Source organism: Neolamprologus brichardi, chromosome 8, assembly GCF_056152115.1.
Source record: "Neolamprologus brichardi isolate AB-2024 chromosome 8, ASM5615211v1, whole genome shotgun sequence".
NCBI classification, from domain to species: Eukaryota; Metazoa; Chordata; class Actinopteri; order Cichliformes; family Cichlidae; genus Neolamprologus; species Neolamprologus brichardi.
In genome coordinates, this window is record NC_142111.1 from 24,037,785 (window position 1) to 24,052,322 (window position 14,538).

A 14,538-nucleotide genomic window follows, 5' to 3' on the forward strand; every position below is an offset into this window, starting at 1 on the left:
GTTTAAGCACTTCATACAATCTCTTTATTTAAAATAAGCTGAGAAAATGTCTGTGGTCATCTGGAGTTTCTTTTAGAGTTTTCTTTTACTTGTTTATGTAAGATTTAGAAACAATAGATCTGAGGCTATGTTGCATTTCTGCACAGTTACAATAATACTGGCAAAACAAATCTGCACATGATCACTGACCGGGAGTCATTAAAACACAGCAGGAGCCTCAGCCGGTCACAAGTATCTAAATCCAAACATGACATCAGTAAAATAATGATCACAGCTCTGCTGAGAGGATTTAAAGTAAAGCCTGTGAATCTGTGCTGCTCAGTTCAGAAGTGTTTGTAGTTTGTTTACATAGATAACGCAGTATAAGTACACACCAAAGACCAGCAGACACTGAGTTTAATGCTGTCACGATTAAACAGGCAGGACTTAAATGCAGGACTCTGAATGATGCAATAAACTGAGTTTATTTACAGCTAGACACAAACTGATATTTATATGCAGTGATGGGGGGGAAGAGGGCTCCAGTGAATCCGGGAAAGGGAACACACATCCAAGCTCCTCTTCACACAACCTGTGACTCACACATACGAAATCTCACTCCAAGCAGGTTCTGCACAAGGACAGGAAACACACAGAAAACCAAGATAGCACGATGATGGAAACGGGACTCACGAGGAGAGTTGGGGCTACGCTTTATTTATTGGTTTATTACTTGGTGTTACCATAAACCACCACCTTTCATGGTCTCAGCACATCAACTCTGTTATTAAGAAAATGGGACAGGGCATAGCTATAGCTGGAAATGCTTTTATATTACTTCTTCAATTATGAAAGATGTCATTAATGCACTAGTATTATCTCATCTAGAGTACTGCTCAATCGTTTGGTCAGCAGCTAATAAGACAGATCTGAACAGACTTCAGTTAGTCCAAAATAGGGCGGCCGGATTAGTGTTAAGGTGTTCATAAAATGCACGATAAACTTTCTTGGCTTTCTGTACAAGCTAAATTATACTATGGCTTACTTGTATTTTTAAAGAAAGCAATACTGGTAAACACACCAAACTTTTTTATGCTCAGTTGCAGTATCCAGATGAAATACATAATCATGCTACATGATTCTCAACTAACCACAATTTAGTAACTCCTCGAGTTAAAAGTAACTTTTTGAAAAACTCTGTTACATTTAGAGCATCTTTTCAGTGGAATAAGTTGCCTTATGCAATTAGAGAATTGGCTTCTATTCATAATTGTAAAAATCCCATAAAAGCCTATTTAGGCCGTTTTTAATTTATTTGTAAATATTGTAAGAGGGTAAAGTCACTTGGAATGGAAATTGTGTATTTTGTTTGAGTGTTTTTTATATTTTTTAATATTTACATGCTTATATTTTCAGAATTGTAAAACCTTATTGTGGATGTAAGAGCCAAATTATGTGGACAGTTTGCATCCAACTCATTGTGTAACATTTTATTCGATGGTATTTGATGGTTTGGGCCCCAGGAAGACTAGCAACCACTGTTGTGGAAGCTAATGGGGTTCCTTATAAATAAACAAATAAACGCTAACTGTGATAAGGACTGGAGGACCCTGACAAATGTACCAGTTTACAGTGCATTTGTTGCTTTTAGGCTACAACTACTATAATTTCTCATTATCAAGTTTTAAAAGCTCTTTGGAAAGCCTTCAGTTGATCCAAAATACTACAGAGAGTACTGGCAAAGACTGATGATGTTGCTCACATGTTCGATTCTCTTCAATGGCCTCCTGTAAACCCCAGAGTTTAAGAACTATCCTTCCATACAAAGTCTTGAATAATCAGTCCTCATCGTATTTTTAAAAACATTATAGTATCAGTGTATAAGCTTAAAAGTAAGGAAGCATCTTCAGCTAATAGGCTCGATTCCTGTGGAACCAGCTCCCCGTTCGTGTTTAGGAGACACACTTTCTCTGCTTTTGAATTAAAGCCAGCATGGAGAAACTATTATTAGGTATAGACGAACACAATCACGTACTACAAAGTGTGGGGAAAAGGAAACAAACTAACAAATATTGAAAAATATTTAGGAAATAGTCTGAAAGGGACATTCAGAATAAACTAACACAGAAAAAGAGAGAAGGAGCACAGGAGGAGTAGAAGAACATTAGAAGACACTATGAAATAAATCTATGATTTAGAACATAAACCAGGCTTTTAGATACTATATCGCAAGTATGAGCAAGACTGTGGCTATTAAAAAGATTTGGTAACACGCTTTTACTCAGTAGAAACAGATTTAGAAAATAATTGATTCAACAGAGGCTGAGATTCGAGTTTTTGCAGTACGAGTCACGCAATTAATCCTGAACTTGCTGAAATGTGATTTAATTCCAAATAAAACAATTTTTTTATGCTCGATGCTTAGAAAGGTTGTCTGTTGTACCTCAGGTCTAAACAACTGAGCAGATGAAAATCATTTTTGACACAAATGGGGCAGGCGGGCGCACACAGGATACATGATAGTAGATCACAACAGAGACAAAGGAAAACACAGGGCTTAAATACACAGAGGAGCAATCACAGAATAGGAAACAGGAGGGAAACACAGCTGGGACGATTCAGGGCTAACGAGACAAAGGAAGTGAAACCAGACACATTAACATAAGACATGGACCTTCAAAGTAAAACAGGAAACACAGACTGAACTTACAGCCACAGACTCACAAGCAGACACTTCAACAGAGGGAACAGAGATGTGAGACCAGGGCAGAAACAGACACTGACTGGATGGATGATCTGATACCGTCGTGTTGGTGTTGTTCCCAGATCATCATGAAAATGTCGTTCCAGGTTCAACAGTGCAAGTGACCAATCACATTGTTGTGAAGTTATTCTTTTGCGCGCCAAGCAGGGTTTTAATAGTTTTGCAATTTTCATTAGTTTTTATTTTTATTTAGTTTTGACTTCAGATTTTCAATTTTATATCAGTTTTAATTAGTTTTTACCAATTGTTTGCTAGTTTAGTTTAGTTTTTATTTTTTTGAAAATCCTTAGTTTCAGTTTAGTTTTGATTAGTTTCAGTTATAGTTTTAGTTGTGTTTGCAATAATTAAGTGTAACAAAATCCCAGTTTCATCATATCAGTCATTCTGCTCATCTTTGGGTATGTTGCTATTCCAGCTACCATACTGCACCCTGGACAGGTCGCCTGTCTGTCGCAGGGCTAACACGCAGAGACAGACAACTCACATTCCCACCTATGGGTTCTTTAAATAAATAAATAAAGGCAGATGAACAACCATTGATACCAGGCAACTATAAAATGTATATCTTGGCCCCAATGAGACTATTAACTCTCGCAGCACCGGGTGTTCGTAATTTTGGTTCAAGTGAATTGATAAACTTTTTGAAGGTAATTGACTCACACAGTTGTGTAGATATCCCCGTCCTGTTGTCTCGGGATGCATCACGCTGCCTTGCCTGGGGTTAGCTTCTGTTTTCTGGGGATGAGGGTTGAGTGTGCTCCTTTACCTTCTCAAGGTAAGCTAGGTTAGCCTTCTTGTGTGAGCTTTTCAAGTGCACTTTAAGGTTTGTGGGATTTTTTTCCCTTTAGAAATGTCCCTCATAATTTGTCTGTTTCCACTACAAGACACTTGCTTTATCCAAAACACAGTCATATTCAAAGTAATCCCAAATTGGACTCTGGCTCCCGACTTTTCCTGACATGATTCTGCGCGTGGACGGAGCAGCGACACAGACGACTCGACTAACGTGCTGCCACCTGCTGGCATAATGAGACACAGCAAGAAACAAATCTGGAAACTAAACTTCATTTTCACCCTTGACTATTGTATGACACGCACACATCAATGAAAACTAAACACATTTTTGCTATAAATTCAGTTAATTTTAGTTAGTTTTGTGAACACTCATTATAGTTTTAGTTAGTTTTCCTTTTTTTGTTTTTATTTTTATTTCCGTTAACGAAAATGTTTTTTCACTTCTAGTTTTCGTTATTTCGTTAGTTTTCGTTAACGATAATAACCTTGGCGCCAAGCCATTCGTGCATTTATGAAATTCCAATGTTGCAAGGACAATATCAGTTCTGCTTACCGTTTATTAAAGGGTTAAGGTGAGGGTCCAATGATCGGCGGACAGAGGCGGTTTCTCGCAGCTTAAGTACAGTTTTTTGTTTTACGGCGGTTTTTCCCGAAGTCGCAAAAGTATGACATCACAACATTCTGATTGGTCACTTGCAATGTTGATCCTGGAACAACATTTAGTATGATGATCTGGGAACAACACCAACACAAGGATATCAGATCGTGCCTGACTGGACACAGAACAGAGGTAGTATGGAACCAAACTTAAGAACTACAAAATCACACCAAGAAAAACTGGGGAAAGAGAAATGCAAAACAGAAACCAAAACCTTCGCAGTAATAAACCAAAATGCGAACACATAAAGGTACAAAACTGAAAACACTGGGTCAACAACCCAGGTACCCTAACAATTTCAACCTGCTGTCCATATTTATTACCAGTATAGGTTCATTTATGTCTAAAATGATGTTTTACTCAGAATTCTATTTTCTTTTTTGCTCCTTTAGCACTTTTGTTTTGTGCTAAAGGAGTGCAGATGTGATTTCACGTTATCCAGTTGTGTGCCTGTGTCCATCGCCGTTGCTCTGATTTCAGATTGACCGCTTGACCATCTTCTTTGTGAGAGCTGATGAAGCCAAATATCACCTAGTACAGAAATATCAGGCTCAAATGTCAGAGTTGCTGGGCGGCTCAGCTGGTCGCCTCTGTGGCTTTTCATGCAGAGGCTCAGGGTTCAAGTCTGGGTCTTTTTATTTTTTCATAGATCATGTATATTTTTAGTTTAGAAGAGCACAATGAATGAGTCCAGCTTAGAGGTGAAGACGGGAAACAAGCACGAAATAGAAGTGATACTTTACTGTGGCTGATACAAAGCCCCAAAACTATAAAGTCCATAACGGTAAAAAGGAATGCAAAAACATGAAAGACAGGCAATAAATGAATGAAACACCCAAGAGTAAAGTGTGAGATAGATAGATAGATAGATGGATAGATGGATAGATAGATAGATAGATAGATATCTGGCTCAAGAATCTTAAAAATTACTATTCTTTGGTCGTCATAAGAGCTGGAGAAATTGTTTAGAACCTTTCCTTTAGTAAAAGTAGCAAGAAAACACAGATAAACACAGGTACACCCAAGTGAATTCTCAGATACTAACTGATACAGCGTATGCATCTTTTCATATTGCCCATTTTTTTTAACCACATATGGCTGGAGTTCCCCTCTCCATCACTAAAAACTTCTTTACACTGCACTCCAACTCCTCTACATCACACATGTTGCCTGAGGTGGCTTGCAAGAGAAAACACATCTGTCAAAACAAATCAGAGTGATTGTTTCTTTGCTAATGCTAGCACTATTCCACACAAGACACAGATCGTTTGTGATGTCAGAGCAGTAAAGGCAAAGCCTTGGACAGTTTATCCGGCATGCTGCTCTCAATTAAGGTTCTACAGATGTAAATGGAATCAGAAGCGAGCGGAGTTAATCCAGCTTCCAGAGACAATAGCCAACTGTGGCCACAAGATGGCAGTAATTTAAACAATTGTGCAAACAAGCTAGAAGCTTTATGACAGTGCAGTCCTTGCATGTAAGGCGAGAGATTGCTTCAACTTTGGTCTTAATTAATGTCTGCTTTTTACTGTCTGCAAGCCTGCCTACACACACACACACACACACACACACACACACACACACACACACACACACACACACACGCATATATACAGTGTAATTAAGGGCACAGGTGAGGTCAGAAAACAAGAGAAAGCAATTATAAGCAGGTGAAATAATCACGGAGAAACTGTCTTGCCCTTTCCCACAAAGGATTAGGTGGGAAGTAAAACTGAACACATAAAACCCTGAAACATAATCTTAAAAGTACACTGGATGCTGATGGCATGAACACAGAAAAAGAAAGAAAGAACAGAAATATGGAATGAACAAAATGCATAAGAAATAACCAACTCAGAATATAAGCTAGGACTAAATAAAGACCAAGGGCTCTAATATTTATGGAGTTTAGAGGCTTTTCTACTTTAGGCCTAATTGGCAATTAGAACAAACAAAAAAACCCCAAAAGAATCAAAATAACAATTTAAAAAACCCATAATACACCATAGTAACCATAATACACGAAGTTAATAAATGAAGAAATTTGAGATTTACATGCAGATTGGCAGGAAGTATCAAACAAGCTGGAGAATTCAGCTGGTCATCTCTCTGTGGACTTTAACTCAAAGTTTCAAGCCCAGAAAAACTTATATTATATCATTTTATAATCACAATGTAAGAACCTCCAGGTGCTACTGATTTAGCAGTGTCTCGCTCTAACAGATAACCCATCTCTGATGCTTCATACGATGATCCACTCCACCCCCTCTTCCTTTCAGCCTTTTTATGTGGCAGGTCTAATCTGCAGCACCGGAGGGCTGCTGCAGCTCGTTTTCACATCAGTGACACTGATGTGCCAAAAGCCCTCAGAGCCTCCCTGAGATACCGTTTTTGATTTAGTTTGCTCTTTGATTTGACTTTTGCATACACCATTTTTTTGTTACAACACACTCATTTATACGACGAATTCTGCTGATTACAGACACCATAGTTAGCTTGAGTTCTTTCCTCGTTTATTTATTTAATTTAAAATAAATAGTCTTGTGTAAATCTCCCTTTTTTAAAGGCCTTGTGACTATTTGTTCACCTGTAGCGGCTTGTTTGCACACTCTCCTGGTATAAGTTCCTACATAAGCCCTCTGACTCCCTGTTGGCTTCTCGGTCAGACTGACTGAGAGAGAGAGTCTCTCTCTCCCTTCGGGTTTGCAGTATATCAAGTGGAGCAGAGCTTCATAGTTACCACTTCATCAAACATGAAGCCTTTACAAGCACATGCCAGAGCTGTCAGTGTCTCCACGCTTTAAGCAAGACTTGTGTTTACTACTCTGCATTTTCTTTATTAAACTCATTTTGACCCTCCAGACCTGCTCAGACCTGTATCTCCCCTGCTTTCCACTCCTGTTGGTACATTCCCTCAGCTTCTTTGCTACAAAACAACAGCCTGCCAAACTACCCGCTCTCTTTCTTATTCCCAGGGCGTCAATTAATGCTGTTTTGTCAAAGCTGCTGGCGTGTCTCTGTTACGCAGCAGTTAGTGGTGCATTAGGGCATCACAGTCCGTTCATCTGGGTGTTTATTTCACACAAGAGATTGCCTCGCTTCACAGCACTGGATACTTGATGCACAATCCACTAGACAGTGATGATAGATGATTGACAGGTGTAGTCCTTCTCATACAGTCTTCTGCAGAAGTACAGTAAGGTGTACCTGACTCACAGGTGCTGTCTACGTCCAGATTTTAATGTCCAACATGTCTCTTCATCCTCCGTTCATTTTATCCAAGCTGTCATGGAGTGAAATGTAGGTGCACCCTGGACAGGTCTCTAGTCTATCACAGGGGTAACACTCACTCTCACACCTATGGGTGATTAACCTAACCCATGCATGTGTTTGGAGTGTGGGAAGAAGTCAAAAAGGCCACCAACCACAGAGAGAAATCTAAACCTCAGTGACCCCAAATCTAGCAGAATGCACAGTGCGGCCAAAGTACTGGCTTTATAAAGTGGGATAGATGTTGACTAAATATTCATCAATCCATCTCATAGACAACATGACAAAACAAAGGTGAAATGAAGTCAAAAGCTAAATACAGTCCAACAAAAGACAAAGACAAAAAACGGCAGTAAGTTCATTCATTTAACAAGTGCATTAAAGCTTTAAAGAAAAAACATCCTGACATTATTCTGCAAGATTTCAATTTTCTTTTTTTGCACTGAACCCAGTGACTGGTGCAGCAAAGAATGAGTCCTCCGTGAAATACCCAACAAATGCAATTTTGCACGAAGCATCTGTATGAAAATTAATGTCCAAAGACAGGAAATAGTTTAATATATGTGAGTAGGTCGTGTTCCCCTTGTGCTCTCAGGTTGAGACCAACCACCTTTCTATCGTATCCGCATGTGTATGTAGTTAACTGTACTTATCTCTGCTGGCACACCTGTTTCTAATCAATACTGACCTGCAGTATTTAACCACAGCTGCCCTTTCATCACCACATCAGTGGGGTTCTTCCTGATGTGTCAGCCTGTCTGTGCAAAAACCTGAAAGAGCTTATCTGTGCCAAAGCTCGTTAAACTGCATCCAAAGTAACTTTGAATCCTTGGATTGAATATTATTTAATATCTGATGTAACAATTTTTTTTTGTCTCATCTGTTGCATAAACTTGAGTTAAAACTGTAACAGAATTATCAGTCATTAATATAATAGATCTGGCTAACAGCCTTCACATAAGGAATTTCAGCTAACACAGGTTAACATGGTCAAACTTTAATATCTAAATCATATCAGCTATGCACAAATGAACATATAATTTATTTATTTTTTTTCTAAAACATTTTGTAGAAAAATTAAATCCTTTGTCATGCATAGTAACATACTGTACACACCTATTACAGTCTCGAAGTGTACATATCACAGTATAAAACCTTTCAGATCAAAATACAAAATACAAAGTCAGGAGTCTGTCTGCTCGGACTACAAGACTTAAAAACAGTTTTTACCACCAAGCCATACGACACCTCAACCACAACACTTAAACACACACAACACAGCACTCAGAAGCTGCAGCTTCACAAGTACTCTGTTTAATCTGCACTGGTCACTTCACTTTATTGTCATTGATATTTATATTTAAAAGTGCAACACTGTAATTTTCTGCTGCTCATTCCTGTGCAATATCCCGTCTGCCCTCCCGTCATATTTCTTTTCAAGATTTTCTTATTTAATCACTAGTGTACATATATTTATATTTATAGATACACATATATTTAGTCATCTTTTCTCTTTTACCATGTCTCTCTAATATTTTGCTCCTTACTATTTTTCTATTTTTTAATTTAATTTAATTTAATTTTATTTTATTTTATTATATTTTCTCCTACTGTACCATGCTGCTGAGTGACTGCTGCTCGTCAACAGTGTTGGGAAGGTTACTTTTAAAATGTATTCCATTACAGATTACAGAATACATGCCCCAAAATGTATTCTGTAACGTATTCCGTTACGTTACTCAATGAGAGTAACGTATTCTGAATACTTTGGATTACTTAATATATTATCATGCTGTTTACAACTACATGAATGTACTATTGCTGTGATTTATTACTGTTACTGAAGGTCCGCGGCTCCGAACCGTAGTAAAGGGACCTCTGGCTAATACGGTGGGTTCTGTGTCGGGCTCGTAGCCGAAAACTAGCTTTACTTTGTTGTCTGGATCAACTTTGCTAGCAGAGACAGAGAGAGGCGTTGAAAGGCTGCTCCAACAGAACTTATTGTTTTTGGAGGAAAACACGAACACGGTGTACAGTCGAGTCTTAATAGCTTACTTACAGCTGGGCTCGTCAGGCTCTCTTCTTGGCTGCAGTGGTTATTATTATATTTACATGCTTCCAGCTCCCGTTTTTGCTCGATGACAGCTCGTACTTTTCCTTTTTCTCCCTCCCTCGCTCACAGACACATAACGTGTATGGCAGTCCATTCTCCCTGCAGCACGGACTACACTGCCCATGATGCTACATTCTTTAGAGCTATACCTGTAGCATTCTGCCTGTTAGCTTAGCACAACAACAACAAAGGCCTCTCTCACCCAGGAAACACGCAGAGAGAGAGCGTCACCCTGTAACCATGGCAACCGTAACGCTGCCACCTGGAACAACAAAACCCAAACAGTCCTGACCCGCCACAATATGAAACAGGGAAGTACCGCCGTGTAATCCATTTATTTCAACAAAGTAACTGTATTCTAAATACCACCTTTTTAAACGGTAACTGTAACGGAATACAGTTACTCATATTTTGTATTTTAAATACGTAACGGCGGTACATGTATTCCGTTACTCCAACACTGCTCGTCAAACACATTTCATTGCAATGTTGACCCTGTGCTAACTTGCATATGACAAATAAAACTGAAAACTGAAAAACAATAGAACAAAAGTTGTTTATTAAATGTAGCACAGCAAATTTAAACTGCCTCTGTAAAGCTAGATTGGGATGTTTAGTGAGCATTTAACGGCACTTTCTCACTTCCACATATAAACCAGCCTCTGTCACTTTATCATTCATTTACTAAGGAGACATCGAACAGGCGACCATCTGCCTTTGATGAAATACATGCTCACTAGATGAAAGCAGCAGAAAGACTTAAATGTGTGCTGACAGTTTCCACATTTACAGTCCTTTGATTCCTTCACGGATGCCATGTTGCTGCTGTTTGTTGCTCAACAGCTTTCTGGAATATCGCTTGACTGTTTTCAAAGAAACAAAATGAAGCAATACCGAACATGTGATGGAGAGGCCTCCAGGAGAACAATGGCTGATTGTGTGCCCGAACATCCCCCTCCCCTGCTGACTCAAGGATGCTTCCTGATCTGAGAGCTGAAGAATGTCATGCAGAGTCATCACTTCACTCATGAGCTTAATTTAAAATCCCTTTGTCCATTCAAAAGTGTCAGCAGCAGCTTTAATCTGTTTTATTATGATCCAAGCAGCAGCAGCAGACGCTGGCAACGTTTCAAAACACATTTTCTTTATGAAGCCATTAAAAAGACATTTGTCTCAGTGAATAACAACCTACTATAGAACAAATTAGTCCTACACTTAAAAAGCTATAACCAGCAGTTGTGCCTGATCCAACTTTAACTGTGATCTTAATTTAAATTCGATCTTAATTCCCAAACATGAGAAAGTTGCCAGAATATTTGCTGATAAAAAGCACAAATTAAATCTTTTTCTTTGGTGTTGTGAAATGTATCCTCAGCACTGTCACATTTTAATCTTCAAACAACATTTATGATCCCAGCTGTATATTTGAATGAATTTGTCAGTATCCTCCTACAACTTTTCAAAGTTGTTTACATGAATTGGCCCAGTATTGTGGCGAGGATATTGAAGGTTATGTGCATACATCTAATCGTCTAATCACTACATCGTGATGTTTTTGAGCGAGCATTGCCTAAGTGAGCTAGAGTAGCGAGATTTAATGCCGCAGAGCTGTTACTGTGGAGTATCTTTGCACAAAGTACTTTGAATCATACGCAGCAGCAAACCAGATGTTTCTATTTAGTTTGAAACAGAACCGTGGATGTAACAAAGGATGAAAAATAGCCCGACTCTTATGACTTCATTGTAAAGTTTTCACAGGATTGCTGTCTCATGAAAAACAAGCCATGAGTCAGTGTTTGTAGAGCCACCGTTAGCAGCAATAACTGGAACTATTGAAGTTCCTTTCTGTGTGACCTCCAGTCTCTCACATTGTGGGGACATTCTGGCCCACTCAGCTTTACAACAATGCATCAGATCATTGAGGTTTGCAGGCATTTATTCAATCAGGCTGACTTCTACATGACGACTGGGTCATTGCAGGACACGTTTCTGTTCATTTTTAGTCATTCTGTTGTAGATTTGCTGCTCTGCTTGGGATCATTGTCCTGGTGCATGACTCAGTTTGGTCCAAGCTTTAGTACTTAGGACAGATGGCTCGCGTTTGACTCTATTATCAGCCCCACAGCACTGATATGCTGCGTTTGGTTTTCCCCAGCGTGGTGGATCGTGGTCAGAGATCTCCACTTTGCTCTCATGTGTCCACAGGTCATTGTTCCAGAAGTCTCGTGGTTTGTTCAGATGCAACTTTTCCAAAAAAAAAGCTGTGCTTCCATGTTTTGTTTTGTTTTAGAGATAAGACGCTTACTCCTTGAAACCCTTCCTAACAAACCTCTTGACTCTTTTTTCCTGTAACGCCATGGACTTAAATATTTAACATGCTAACTGAGGCTCGCGTAAGCTAGCGCAATAATTTTTTTTTTGCATATGAAACCGGAGGAGTTGTACTTACATCTTATACCATCAGCTTGTCCTCGGTCACAGTTTCCTTCCACATAAAGCTTTGCAAAAACTGCATAAAAAGCACTTGCAGCAACAAAAACATAATATTCCAGAAACACGCTTTGCCGATCCGATCAGCTGTTCCTAACACTTCCTATGTTGGAATAGACATCAGCATGAACTTTTGCATATCCGCCATGAACTGCCCGAAACCGGAAGTGATGTCATTTTCGCGGAAAATGTAGTTTTTTACTTGTAGGTCTTGAAAGCCTATACTGGTGTTTTTATAAGTCATGTTTGACTTTATGCTTTTCTGAATAGTTTCTGGGATGCTTAGAACTCGAATTGCACTGCTGGAAATAGTTTATTTTGATGCACATGCTGTTTTCTTTGCAAATTTGCATCATAGGATTGTTTTTTCTGCAGTATATAAAAATTGCTGTATCTCAAAAATAAAACTATGAAGACACTCAAAATAAATTTCCTGTGGTAGGAAACTATTTTGTGCAACTTTTTTGTATTTAAAGTTTTGAGGGATAAGCCTCTTAAATTTCTCCAAGTAGAAATATATGTTAAAAAAAAAAAAAAAAAAAATTTCAATTTCTTTGTAGTTTATTGCACTTTTTTGCAATTGATGTAGTTGCTATGGACTTAATGCATACATATTATTAAAATATGGGCTATAACAGTTGTATTGATGTATAGCAACTTGAAATGCTCCCAAAAATGGCTCCACAGCATGTAAAAATATAAAGTAAGACCTGGCGGACTTGGTTCTATGGTAGGTCTTAAGGTTAAGAACATTTTCCACAAACAAAGGAAACAGTACAAGTATGATAAACACAGACAGACATTTAAAAAACAAAAATATATTTCTGTGTAAAACATAATTACATAGGTTCTTTTAATTGCTAAGATGTCTTCATTAATCACATAACATTCACCAGAGAACCACAGAGGTTTAGGCAGTATTTCAGCTGCACACTAAATAAGCCTAAAAGATGTTATCTGTCATATCAAATCTGGATTTTCACTTGGGTTTTCCGAATAAGAAATTCCATCTAAAGCGGTGGACATGAACATAATCATAACCTGAACCCTGCACAGGTTCAACACACAGAGTTTTGTTCCATAATCAAGGAATAGGCTGCATGTATGTAAGACTCTGTATTCAGCCTGATGCTCATCTGGGAAACACAAAGTTCAGACACTATTAAACTTCAGACACTCGTACTTCTTTGTGCACAGATTCAAGAGATCTTTCAGGAACAGTGATGCTATTTTCCAGAGATTTGATTGGTCAGTAGGAGATTTAAAGCTGTGAGTTCTAATCTGGCACATGACCAGAGCAGCTAATGTTGACAGTATGATTTACCATAGGAATGCACTCCGGTGAGAACAAGTTACCATGGTGATGTATCAAAAACGGGTTAACCCCAAAGTTTAAGATGAAATCCTGCTTTTTATGATTTCAGATCCTACTTATAGAACAGGTCTCAGAGAGTTCTGGTGGATGTTAAGCCAAGATAAGGCCTGCAGTCAAACAGTTAAAAAAAACGACTTCCCCTTCCTAATTACATTATCTTGAAGTAAAATGTCACGAGTAGATGGATTTATACAGACTTAGAAAAACCTATACTGGGCTTTATAGGTTTTGAAGCAATTCTCATACCAGAAAGTTCATTCTCACCACTTTTAATGCATTTCTCATAATAATCTGTGCAAAAGACACTGAAGCAATCCGAACCTTTCTCAAATGTCAAACCACTCAAAGTCCATCACTTAGCGACTGTGGAGTTAGGACCCAAATCCAAACGAAGGCGAGCTGTTTATTCTGGCACGTGTACAATAAATCCAGGACTAATGTACATAAAGTGTCAAAATCCAAAGATGTGCACAGATGTACACAACCAGAAACACATAAGGGAGGTTAACAGCATGCTGAAACAAAGACTGAAGAAAACGTTTTGTACAGGAGGGTAATGAGAGGCAGGTGAACAAAGATGAGACAGAAGTTAAATCTAACAAAGACACATAACAACAGAAATGTGACAGTTACAAACAGCTAAAAGTTATCAGAAACTAGATTCAAGGAATCGGAACAGAAAATCCCAAACTAAGAGCTAAACCAGAAGAACAAGTAAAACTAGAAAGCGAAAATTACTGAAGAAATTTTAAGTGTGTCTATGCTACTGCCGGATCAGTTGTCCGAAGACATCAGGATGTATGGGGTTTGAGCAAAAAACTGCTGAGTTTTAAGCAGAGAGTCATCAGCTGTTCCTGTACTCAGCTGTTAGGGCCGGTTGCTATAGTAACTCCTGTGAGTGGCAGGAGGGGATGGGACACACACACACACACACACACTCTGCAGTTGGGGTCAGACAGAGAGATGGGCAAACAGGAATTAAGCTCTGAAACAAATGCTTGCCAAGAGAAAACTGTAGGTCCGATTGCAAAAATTCTTTCACCGTGAGTGGCAGGAACTTCTAGACTACAACATATTAAATTTTCATGCCTGTA